At 44.6% G+C, this 12311-nt stretch overlaps 1 protein-coding gene across 1 annotated transcript in view; it reads left to right on the top strand.

Annotated features, from left to right (window-relative positions):
• CTCF (CCCTC-binding factor) overlaps positions 1-12311 on the top strand; it is a 713286-nt gene that overhangs the window by 199583 nt on the left and 501392 nt on the right. The gene's annotated exons all lie outside the window — the stretch shown is intronic.

Genomic DNA, 12311 nt, shown 5'->3' with positions numbered 1-12311 from the left:
TCAAAATAGAGCAGCCTACGGCTCTTTTAAACATCAAACAAACTGAACTCCTCTGAACACATTAGAGCACATACGTGGTCCAGAAAATCACCAAACTCTTCAAAACATTGAAATTTGTTAAACAAGGTTCATCATCCGATGCAAACCTTAAACACATAAAACTAAGAAGCATTAAAACTCCTCACATTCAAATACACATTCAATAGGTCCCATGAGCACCTCAACCTAAGTTGAGCATATATATGACTCACTCCGTTAAAACTAACTCATCAACTGCACCATTACACACCTGTAACCAATATGACCAACACATATCAAACTCCAACACCCCCCACACAAAATACCAATAAAATATTTTTTTTGTCACAATAAGGTGGAAATACAAACTCCGGTGAGCGATCTCTCACCCGAGGTTATTCTCACAATGGGCTTTCTTTAAACAAGTAGCAAGATTTTGCCGTTCCTCTTTGAAAACAGTTTGGAAAATTTTGACAGTCAAATCACCGGGACAGGAAGTTCATAGCTGAAGGTTTCATCACTATCACCCGGGTGTAATGTAATGATGCGTATCACGCCTCGTGTTACATCTCGCGGCGTGTGTCCATTTTTATTAGGAGGCTTGGCTCGTGTTGAGTTCACGAGCCACAGCCCGTGTTTGTATTTGTTATGCTTCAAATTTGTTGTTCACGAGCCACAGCCCGTGCATGTAATTGTTATTCTTTAAACGTGTGGTCTCCCGTGCATGGTCGGCTGAGTCCTTCGGTTAGCCATTGTAACCGTTGGCTTCTCGATGACCAGACGCTCATGTACGGGTGGAGTTATTTACCTTGGATTAAACTTCACTTTCTGATCCAAATCAAGTCTCCTGTCCATTCATCACATATTTTGGCGACGATCGGGAGACTCCACCCCACCTACGCTGATTTTCCTTCTTTATTCGGCACCTCATCGTCGGCGTTGTCATCAAAGGTCTCCTGCTTAATAAAAGGCAGTCGAGGTTTCCTGCTTCTTCAAAAGGCACTCGATATTAATAGGCTATTGGAAGCCTTAACCGTTCCTTCAATCAGCGGGTTTGTTTTCCTAATTTTCCTCCACAAACCTCGCCTATTTATTTATTTTATTTTATTTTTATTTCTTGTATCGCGCAAGAATCAATCCCATGAGGGTATCTCCGCGCTTTGCTAGCCAGGACGTTGACGTAATCTTCAAGTGTGTTAATGGGACTGAAATGCTTCCTGAAAGAGGAGTGTTTTCAGGGCCTTTCTAAAGGCCAGATGATTAGTGTTCAACCTCATTTCTATAGGAAGTTTATTCCATAGGGCAGGCCCAACCGACGAAAATGCTCGGTCTCCCTGTCTCACTCTTTTTGTTGCAGGGGGTTTCAGGAGTGCTTGGTTACTTGAGCGAAGTGAGCGGCTAGGTTGGTATGGTTCAACAGATTGGGAGAGGTATTTAGGGCCATCCCCGTATAAGCATTTGTGGACCGTGCAGCATATTTTGAAACTGATACGCTGCCGTATCGGGAGCCAGTGTAGCTCCATCAACAAAGGCTTAGAAGGAGTCCTAGCTGGCGCACCCATAACCAGCCTAGCCGCCGTATTCTGGACCACCTGCAAGCGACCTACTGCGTCAGCGTTTGCTAGTGTCAGCAGGCCGTTGCAGTAGTCTAGGCGGCTAGTAACCAGTGCCTGCACGAGTGTCTTCCTGTAAGTATCAGGAAGATAAGGAAATACTCGTCTTAGGAGGCCGATGGTATAAAAGCATAATCCTGCAATATGATTGGTATGCTCCTTGAGCGTCAGTTTTTGGTCAATCTTAACCCCTAGATTTTTGACATGAGGCTTAGGTGTGGGGACTGGGCCCAAGTCCAGCGGCCACCATTCAGGGGACCAGAGAAGACTCGCTTTGCCGAAGAGCATAACTTCAGTTTTTGCAACGTTACATTGGAGGCAATTTGCGGCCATCCAATGTGACACTGCCCTCATACCCTCAGCGAAATTTGCCTTGACCATAGGATCAAGGGAGCTGAAAGGGTAGAGGAGCTGGGTGTCGTCAGCGTAGGAGACTGGTCTGACCAGCCTATTGGTCGGTTACAATCTGCTGCATAACACGAACGACCTCATCGGATCTTCGTTTCTCCAATTTCGTCGAGGTATCGTGGGAACTCTTTTAAACCAAGACACGACAAGGTACTGTTATTTATAGATATTTCTGTTTGTAAGCGCATCTTCAACGATACGCACGTTGGCCTTGGAAGCGCTTTGGTTAATCACCGCGTATCTTCTCAGCGATACGCACGCTTCCAAATTCAACATATTTACATGTTCGTGTCACCGCGTATCTCTGCAGCGATACGCACGCTCTTTTCTATTGGAATTAGCATATCTGTTGCCCGACTGTTTCAGCGACATGCACGCTTATAAAACTGGCATAATTATTATCCCACTTCTGCAGCGATACGCACGCTTTTAAATCTGACATATTTACTGTTTTATGATACTGTGTTACAAGCTAATTTTAGCGTTTGCTTTCAATTTATCGTTATTCTACTTCTGTACCTATATTTTTCTACTGTTATTGGGAACATGGCTAATAATCAGTGGCATCAGATTACACAACCTCCGCCTTTCTTGAGTAAACCAGGTACTCCAGACATCATTTGGTCTGAGTGGTTTGGTTTATTTGAGAACCATTTAATTGCCATTGACGCTGCTGACTATTCTGACAAAAGAAAGTTTGCTATTCTTTTTGGTTGTTTAGGCCAGGCTGGTCAGCGAATTTTTAAAAGTATTGTTCCTAATACTCGGATAGGCAGAAAATACTCGGATAGGCAGACGCGCTGCTGATTACTTTTAACCCTAGCACGCTGTCAATTGCAGTATCTTAATTTTAAAATCGTCGTATGTACTGATGTAAAATGATTGATATTTGCACAGTATAATTTTAAATTGTTGACACTGTAGTACAATTGTACCTTGTGTGGGAAAGACACCGCTCATCTCCCCGTTCCACCGCAGCTTGTGCTGTTTGTTGTGGAGGGAGTGGACCAGCGCGGGACAGAGGGAGTCTAGCACCCTCACTTCCGGGGGCCATCTTAGAGAGGTGACGGTCTAGTGGTTTCACTAGGACCGTCAGGAGCCTCCTACTTAAGGCGAGCTTTTTTTGGCGCGCTGAAGCACTCACTTGCACAAATACTCGGATAGGCAGACGCGCTGCTGATTACTTTTAACCCTAGCACGCTGTCAATTGCAGAATCTTAATTTTAAAATCGTTGTATGTACTGATGTAAAATGATTGATATTTGCACAGTATAATTTTAAATTGTTGACACTGTAGTACAATTGTACCTTGTGTGGGAAAGACACCGCTCATCTCCCCGTTCCACCGCAGCTTGTGCTGTTTGTTGTGGAGGGAGTGGACCAGCGCGGGACAGAGGGAGTCTAGCACCCTCACTTCCGGGGGCCATCTTAGAGAGGTGACGGTCTAGTGGTTTCACTAGGACCGTCAGGAGCCTCCTACTTAAAGCTCACATGGGGCTGACGCGCAGCGGACGCGCGCAGCGGGCGCACCGATGGCGCGCCCGAGGTGCGCCAGAGGTAAGCCCGTCTGTGCCCGTCCGTGCCGCGGCCGGGACTAGGGACATTGCCCTTGGCCATTCCTATCAGGAGTTACACTTATCTAGGGACACGCTACTTACACTGCAGGGCCAGAACAGCTGCTGTCAAAATACTCTGAAAGCAGATACCTGGAGGGGACCTATATGCTGTAAACACTGTAAAGTTGATCTAAGCCCGCTGATACATGCCAATACACCTAACGGCTCAAAAATCTTCCAGGGTGGACTCATTAACGCTAGGTCAATGGGTAAAAATGGAGCCAATGTACACGACCTAATTGCTGAGAATGACCTAGATTGCCTGTTCGTCACTGAGACGTGGCTTAAAGCCTGGTCTACCCCTGATGTTGTCCTAGCACTACCACAAGGGTACCGCATCCAGCGATTGGATAGGCAGATACAACGCGGGGGGGGCTTGCCATTATCCATCGCGACTCGATCAAATGCACTACATTTGATCTTCCAGATATCAAGGAGGCGGAAAGTCTAGGTTTTAATCTTAATTTACTCAACACCACAACTTTCACTCTGTCTGGAGTACTGATATACCGACCCCCCGGTCAACAGAAAAACTTCCTAGCTAGTCTAGCTGAGGTGATCAGCAACCTCGCCCTCAAATTTGCTAATTTTACTGTTTTAGGCGATCTAAATCTACACCTTGATTCTGACTCCGACACTAACGCATCCTGTTTTAAAGATCTTATAGATGTATTAGGGTTGACCCTACTGACACGGGACCCCACGCATAGGGCAGGACACGTATTGGACTGCGTATGCTCTAACCTAACATGTCTAAAGGTAAAACCGCCCCGTCCCCTAACCTGGACCGACCACATGTTCATTCCATTTGACTTTTCAGTGGAAGGAAAGGGGATCAAAAAGGGCCTCCCTAAAGTAAACACCAGTATGAAACATGACTGGAAGAAAATAAGCAAGGACCCGGATTTGCAGCTCAGAGCTATGGCACTTAAACCCATTTGGACCGGCATCACGGAGGCAGATAATAAAAATTTTAATCACTGGCTAGAGGAAATTCGAGGTCCCCCTAAGGCCACAAACCCCAGCAAACCACTCCATACAAAAAAATCGGCACCCTGGTTCTCACTCTCCTTGAAGGAGAAACATGTAGAAGTTAGAAAATTGGAGAGAACTTGGCGCCGATTGTACAAGGAAGAAGACCTCAGCCACTACAAAGAATCTAGGAGGCAGTACCATGCCCAGATTAAAACTGCTAAAAAAGAATACTACTCAAAAGCAATTGATTCCTCGAATAACAAACAGAAAGAGATCTTTAAAGTGGTCAATGATTTTATGAAACCAAGGTTCCTCCTATCAGAGATTCCGCCCTCCCTTACCCTATGCAACTCGATTGCGGATTTCTTTGAGCAGAAAATACAAAACCTTACCAAAGGCTTCTCTGAACAGCCCGCTGTTATAGCAGTAGAGGACCTTGAAATCGCCCCTGGAGTAGCACAATTTTGTGATTTTCTGCCTATTAGTCTAGAAGACTCACGTCAATTGATTCTGTCCACTAAATCTGGATCTCCCTTTGACCCCTGCCCCCCTATGATGTTACATGCCCTAGTAGATACAGTTAATCCCTTCATAAACAACATCATAAACTCATCTTTATCGTCTGCTGATATCGCCTCGGATTGGAAATTAGCCGCAGTGAAACCCCTGCAAAAACAATCTCTGCCAGATCCATCAACACTCTCCAACCTCCGTCCAATTTCCCTGCTCCCGATGCTTTTTAAAATGACCGAAAGGGTGGCGAATAAACAGCTGACCAAATTCCTAGAGGACGAGGATATCCTGCACCCCAATCAATCTGGGTTTCGGGCCTCACACTCTACGGAATCCGCCCTTCTGTATACCGTGGAGACACTGAAGACCGCCATGGATCAGGGGAAGAAGGCCGTCCTTATCCTACTTGACCTATTGGCGGCCTTCGATACGGTGTCCCACTCAATACTAATCAGGCGACTGAGGGCAGCAAGGATTGGGGGCACCGTGTTGGACTGGCTGAGGAATTTCCTCGACCACCGTAGGCAGGTCACGGTGTTAGGAGAATACCGTTCTGAGGAAAAAATCACACAAACAGGGGTACCGCAGGGCTCCAGCCTAAGCCCGGTACTGTTTAACATATACATGATCCCTTTGATTGAGCTGATTTCGTCTTTTAACATCAGTACCATATCATACGCTGACGATACTCAGCTCATCCTAGTGCTAGACAGGGAAAATGGAAAGGCAGAAGAAAATCTAAAAGCCTGCCTCACAGCAACCTTCATTTGGATGCGTGACAACCATCTAAAATGTAATGCCGGGAAGACCGAAATTATACCCTTCGGCCCCCAAAACCCCTTTTCCCCCAGCCTATGGTGGCCTCTAGGGGTGGAGTCCCCTCCGGATACCATCACTGCGGCCCGGAACCTAGGGATCCGATTCGACAGTGCCCTATCTTTCAAACAGCAAGCAGGGGCAGTGGCAGGGTCTTGTTTTAACATCATCAGAGGGCTTAGAAAGTTTTTTGATTTTCTTCCTCTGACAGCCAGGAAGACGGTGACAGTAGCACTTGTAACATCTCGTTTGGACTACTGCAACAGCCTATATGCAGGATTAAATCGATCTGTCCTGCATAGGTTGCAAGTTGTCCAAAATGCTGCTGCCCGTCTGGTCCTAAAATGGCCGAGGAGGTCTTCTGCCTCAGCCGCCCTCAAGGCCCTACACTGGCTACCTATTCACAAACGCATACTCTTCAAAATCTTAGTGATTACCTTTAGGGCATATCACCAAAAAGGACCCAAATACTTCCTTCCCTGGTTCAAACAGTATGCACCAACACGCTCCTTAAGATCAGCCAACATGAATTTATTACAGACCCCTAAATTCAGACTTTCAACTAGAGGAGGGAAATCTCTCGCAACACTGGGCGCAAAAGCTTGGAATAAACTCCCTCCCAACCTGCGCCTAATCTCCGATGAGAAGATTTTCCGTAAGGCTCTGAAAACTTGGATCTTCAACCTCCCAGACTCGGTCTGTATGACTCTGGTTTAGACACAGCGTTCTGTTTAAATGAGATAGATGTGTGAGCTGACTTTTCCGGCCTTCCATCTAGGCTACGGGCTATAAGCGCCAGGATGCTCCTTGGAGTGACAGTCTCGCTATAAAAGTGCACACTTACACTTACATATAGCTCCTCCTATTTCACAAGATGAGAGTGGGGATAATCCTTGGAATGTATATATTGAAGCCATCGCCAGACTTAAAAAACAATTTTGTGATGAGCCTAACATTATGCTAGAGCGACACAATTTCTATTCCAGGAAACAAAAAGAGGAAGAGAAGGTAGAAGAGTACATCGCTGCTCTCAGAGTATTGGCCATCACTTGTAATTTTGAGCCTTCTCCAGATAAGTTCATAAGGGACCAATTTGTTTTTAACTGCGCTTCTAGAAAGATTAAACAAAGGATTCTTGGATGTAAGAACCCATCTTTAACTGAAGTCATTGACCTCGCTCTTAGTATCGAACGCTCTACTTTAACTAGTAAAGTAGTGATGGAGCCATCGAGACAAGCAGTTAATGCAATTGATTGTTATGACTCTGATCAAGAAGAAGCTCTTTGTGCCATTTCTAATAAAAGCAAATTACAATCCAATAAACCCTTTCAAAAGAAAAATAACTTTTTCTGCTATAGATGCGGTTCAAAGGATCATATAGGAAATGCTCCGAATTGTCCTGCTCTCAAGAAGCGTTGTTCTATTTGCAAAAAAATAGGACATTTCCAAGGAGTTTGCAGATTCGCCAAGAAACCTCCAAATGTAAATATGGTTGATCTTGATGCATGTTCAGATTCTTTTAGGTATCTATTTAAAACAACTAGGGGACCCCAATTAGTATCAGCGAGGGACCTCGGGGAGCTTATCGTACAGAAACAACAGTGGTCCCTAGCAAGGAGACACAGGAATGATCAACATAAATATAGACCCAGTCAGTTCTATATTGTCGAAGACATGCCCAGCCGGACAGAGGTCTTCAAGTTTTATATTCAAATAAACGTTTTGCGAAACAATAATACACCTTCAACAATTCACGTTCGTGGGGCACAAGCCTGTACCAACCCACGACAATACAGAGACACAGACAACATACAAAAAAGGGCTTACAAGGCAAGATCAAAAGTCTCTAAGATTTCAAAATTGAACAGAGAGATTCCAGTAGGTACCATTACATAGTTTCGTGTGGTAAATCATTGTACAAGTATATGGTACACAGAGTCGACGACGTTTCGGACCCCCCTTACTAAATGCTGGGGTCCATCATCAGAACAGAACAATAGTTGCCTTTTTAAAAATTTGAGCCTCTTTAGCCTAAAGGGAGGAAGGGGGAACACAAATTACAATAAGTTGGAGTTTAACCACACACATAAGGTTGGTGACATAGTGTAGTGGTTAATACGCATGTTTGCCAGGCCAGGTGATATTTACATTCTAGTGTCAGCAGGCACGTGACTGAATGTTAAAAAGCTACGCTCATAGTGACTATGTGAGTAGCATATACCTATTTGTGATGGGTGAAGGACTCTCAAGTTTAAGGAGCGAGAGGTGACTATGTAGTCAGGTAAAAAACGGCGCAGTGGTACGGTTGGGATGTAAGGTGAAGTTATAAACGGCGCAGTGCAACAATTCAATTGCGAGTAAAGGTGGAGGGTGAAATTCTCAGTGTTGGGCGGCACAGTGAGACAGTTCAATTGAAAATAAAGGTACATAGAGCTTACCAAAAGGCATAGGAATAAAGAGCTCACAGGCGAGCTTGAATTAAACAATGGAGCAGGACCGGTATTGAAGTGAATAATCGGTATGGCGTGGAGAATCTGAAAAAGGGGGAGGGAATGGCAGCAGTTATGGGGAAGAGAGAGTCAATCCTTTGTGCCGGCAAATAGTAGAAGTTACGGAAGGCTTACCAGAATTTTAGGAATAGTATTTCAACAAGAATTTTAGGAATAGTATTTCAACAGCCCGGGGGCGGAGCGGGAAAAAATAACACGATTCCGCTTGCACCTGTAAAAGGTTCAATGTTTCAGTACAGGGGTGGGAAGGCGGGGAGATGACCAAGGCATGTAAAGATAAAGCCAGGTGGCGGCTTACCTTATGGTCCGGGAGACATCGGGAGCGCCGAGTCGCGCTTGGGTCCTGGAACCAGGGGGTGGCCTGCGGGGAGGGAAGAGGTAATGGCCCGGTTAGGCAATTTGGGCAGGGTAAAAATAACGTGGCCATTGGAGCGAGAAAGTGCGCGACTTGGTCTTACCGGGTTAGTCGGCAGCACTGGGTTTCCTGGTCGAAGGTGTCATGTGACCAGAGTCATTTTAACAAGGTTGGCCATTGGTTGGGTGGGGGGCATGAAAATGGATGACGGACCAACCGCGGGCGGCCATCTTAGGTGAGGCCATAGACAGAAGAGTTGACAAGGAGCAGAAAAGAAGTGCAAGATAGTGACTTTTGTGAGCAAATAACAATTGTGCAGAATTTTAACAAGGTTACATAGAGTACATTAGTTCACACAAGGCAATTAAGAGTCTTCTTTCAAATGGAATATAAAGTTCATTCATTTCAGTTCTTTAAAGAGAGGGCCATCAGTGTAGGATCAGATTAAAGTAGTCCAATCCTCTTGTTGGTTAAGGCCAGAGTTCAGACTGTCTGTCCTTATGATCCATTTAAGCTCCTCCTTGTTGAGCAGAAGGTTGAGGTCTCCGCCTCTCGGTGGCAATGTCACTTGGTTTATCACCGTCCATCGAATGTCATTTTCAGAGTGCTGTTTGTCAATGAAGTGCTCCACCAATGGGGCATTGGGAGTCCTGCAGCGTATCCTGATCCGGTGTTGGGCGATACGTAACTTGATTTTTTGTTTTGTTTGTCCCACATAAATGAGGTCACAAGGTGAGAAAATTGCATATACAACATTACAGCTGTTGCAGTTTGTAAATGTTTTTAACATATTTTTAGTTTCCTTGTACACAAATTCTTTACCTTCAATAGTGAGGTCACAGACCACACACGTTCCACATTTGGCATGACCCTTAAGAGGTGTTGTGGCCCAATGGTCATCTATCGTTCTTTTTGGTGGGGTGGTGGAAGGTAGGGCTGCCCTCACAAGGTGGTCCCTGATGTTTTTGCTTTTTTTAAAAGCAAAGAAGGGACGTTCCCAGTTTAATTGCCCCGAATTCAGAATATGCCAGTTTTTTTTGATTGTTTTCGTGATTTTATTGGAGATACTAGAGAAGGTCGTGACACACACCAACTTGTTTGTGGTGGGTTTAGGTTTTTGTACCAGAAGGGTCTCTCGTGGGCAGTACCAAGCACGTTTCATAGAGTTTTTAATGAGGCGCCGAGGGTAGCCTCTTTGTTGTAATTTGGTAGCTAGATTGCTCGCTTCAAACAAGTAATCTTTTTTATGGAAATTGTTCCTTCTCAGACGGAGGAACTGCGAGTATGGTAAGCTATCTTTCAAAGCCCTACGATGACAGCTATTGTAGCTCAGAAGCGTGTTTCTCTCGGTTGGTTTACGGTATAGAGAGGTATACAGTAGCCCATCCTGGTGCTGGATGTTTAGATCCAAGAAGGGGATGGATGTTTTGCTGTGAGTAAGAGTGAATGTCAAACCACTGCAGTTATTGTTAAGCCAATGTAATAGGGCTGGAAAAGTGTCAGTGTCATTACCCCATATCATGAAGACATCGTCTATATAACGTCTCCATGTAAGAATGCCTTGGTGGAAAGGGTTACTATCAACAAGAATTGTTACATTCCAGCCAATCCATGTACAGGATCGCCAGGGTTGGAGCAAAAATAGCTCCCATGGAAGTGCCACGGACCTGCTGGTAATACTCATTGTCATATGTAAAAAGTTTTGAGTAAGGCAGATTTCAAGGAGCTGAATTATGAACAATGTGGGGACTCTATGGGGACGGGTTCTTTGATCAAGGATAGTTTCCATTACAAACAATGCCTCTCTCTGGGGAATGTTTGTATATAACGATTCGACATCGAGAGTACACAGGGTCTGAGTGTTATGATCGAAAGGACATATTTCTTTTTTTGTTTTTCTAAATCCTCACTTAGATTAGAGCTTGCAACTGTTGCTGGTTCCTCTAAGTCAGTGAATAAAGAAGGGCCTTCACAGATTTTCTTAATGTACTCTAGTGAATACAGAGGGGCGTCGTTAGACATAACAGTGTTGTGGGCGGGGCAGTGATGTGAGTCAAGGGGGGTGGGAGGGAGGAGAGGACCCACTTAGGTGAAGTGGAAGGGAATTAGAAAACCCTTGCAATCCAGCGATTGCGCATAGTATCTATTTAAAACAACAAGGGGACCCCAATTAGTATCAGCGAGGGACCTCGGGGAGCTTATCGTACAGAAACAACAGTGGTCCCTAGCAAGGAGACACAGGAATGATCAACATAAATATAGACCCAGTCAGTTCTATATTGTCGAAGACATGCCCAGCCGGACAGAGGTCTTCAAGTTTTATATTCAAATAAACGTTTTGCGAAACAATAATACACCTTCAACAATTCACGTTCGTGGGGCACAAGCCTGTACCAACCCACGACAATACATAGACACAGACAACATACAAAAAAGGGCGCCGCCCAACACTGAGAATTTCACCCTCCACCTTTACTCGCAATTGAATTGTTGCACTGCGCCATTTATAACTTCACCTTACATCCCAACCGTACCACTGCGCCGTTTTTTACCTGACTACATAGTCACCTCTCGCTCCTTAAACTTGAGAGTCCTTCACCCATCACAAATAGGTATATGCCACTCACCTAGTCACTATGAGCGTAGCTTTTTAACATTCAGTCACGTGCCTGCTGACACTAGAATGTAAATATCACCTGGCCTGGCAAACATGCGTATTAACCACTACACTATGTCACCAACCTTATGTGTGTGGTTAAACTCCAACTTATTGTAATTTGTGTTCCCCCTTCCTCCCTTTAGGCTAAAGAGGCTCAAATTTTTAAAAAGGCAACTATTGTTCTGTCCTGATGATGGACCCCAGCATTTAGTAAGGGGGTCCGAAACGTCGTCGACTCTGTGTACCATATACTTGTACAATGATTTACCACACGAAACTATGTAATGGTACCTACTGGAATCTCTCTGTTTAATTTTGAAATCTTACAGAGACTTTTGATCTTGCCTTGTAAGCCCTTTTTTGTATGTTGTCTGTGTCTATGTATTGTCGTGGGTTGGTACAGGCTTGTGCCCCACGAACGTGAATTGTTGAAGGTGTATTATTGTTTCGCAAAACGTTTATTTGAATATAAAACTTGAAGACCTCTATCCGGCTGGGCATGTCTTCGACAATATAGAACTGACTGGGTCTAAATTTATGTTGATCATTCCTGTGTCTCCTTGCTAGGGACCACTGTTGTTTCTGTACAGATTCTTTTAGGAACATTGTTGTAACTTTAGATTTCAATGGCGATGTTGACTCCATTAAGGGCCCTCTATGTTCCGCTGTTATTGATAATGTCCATCTCCAGGTTATGGCAGATTCAGGTTCTCCATTTACAATTCTTAGAGATTCTACTTTTTATGAAAAATGGGATAAAGGAATTGTGTTGAGCGAATCAGACGTTAATCCAAGGGCATTTGGTGAGAAGGATATTAACATGCTGGG

Source organism: Lissotriton vulgaris, chromosome 12 (genome assembly GCF_964263255.1).
Source record: "Lissotriton vulgaris chromosome 12, aLisVul1.2, whole genome shotgun sequence".
NCBI classification, from domain to species: domain Eukaryota; kingdom Metazoa; phylum Chordata; class Amphibia; order Caudata; family Salamandridae; genus Lissotriton; species Lissotriton vulgaris.
Note: the sequence above shows the minus strand (reverse complement) of the source record. Positions and strands in the feature narration are given on the sequence as shown.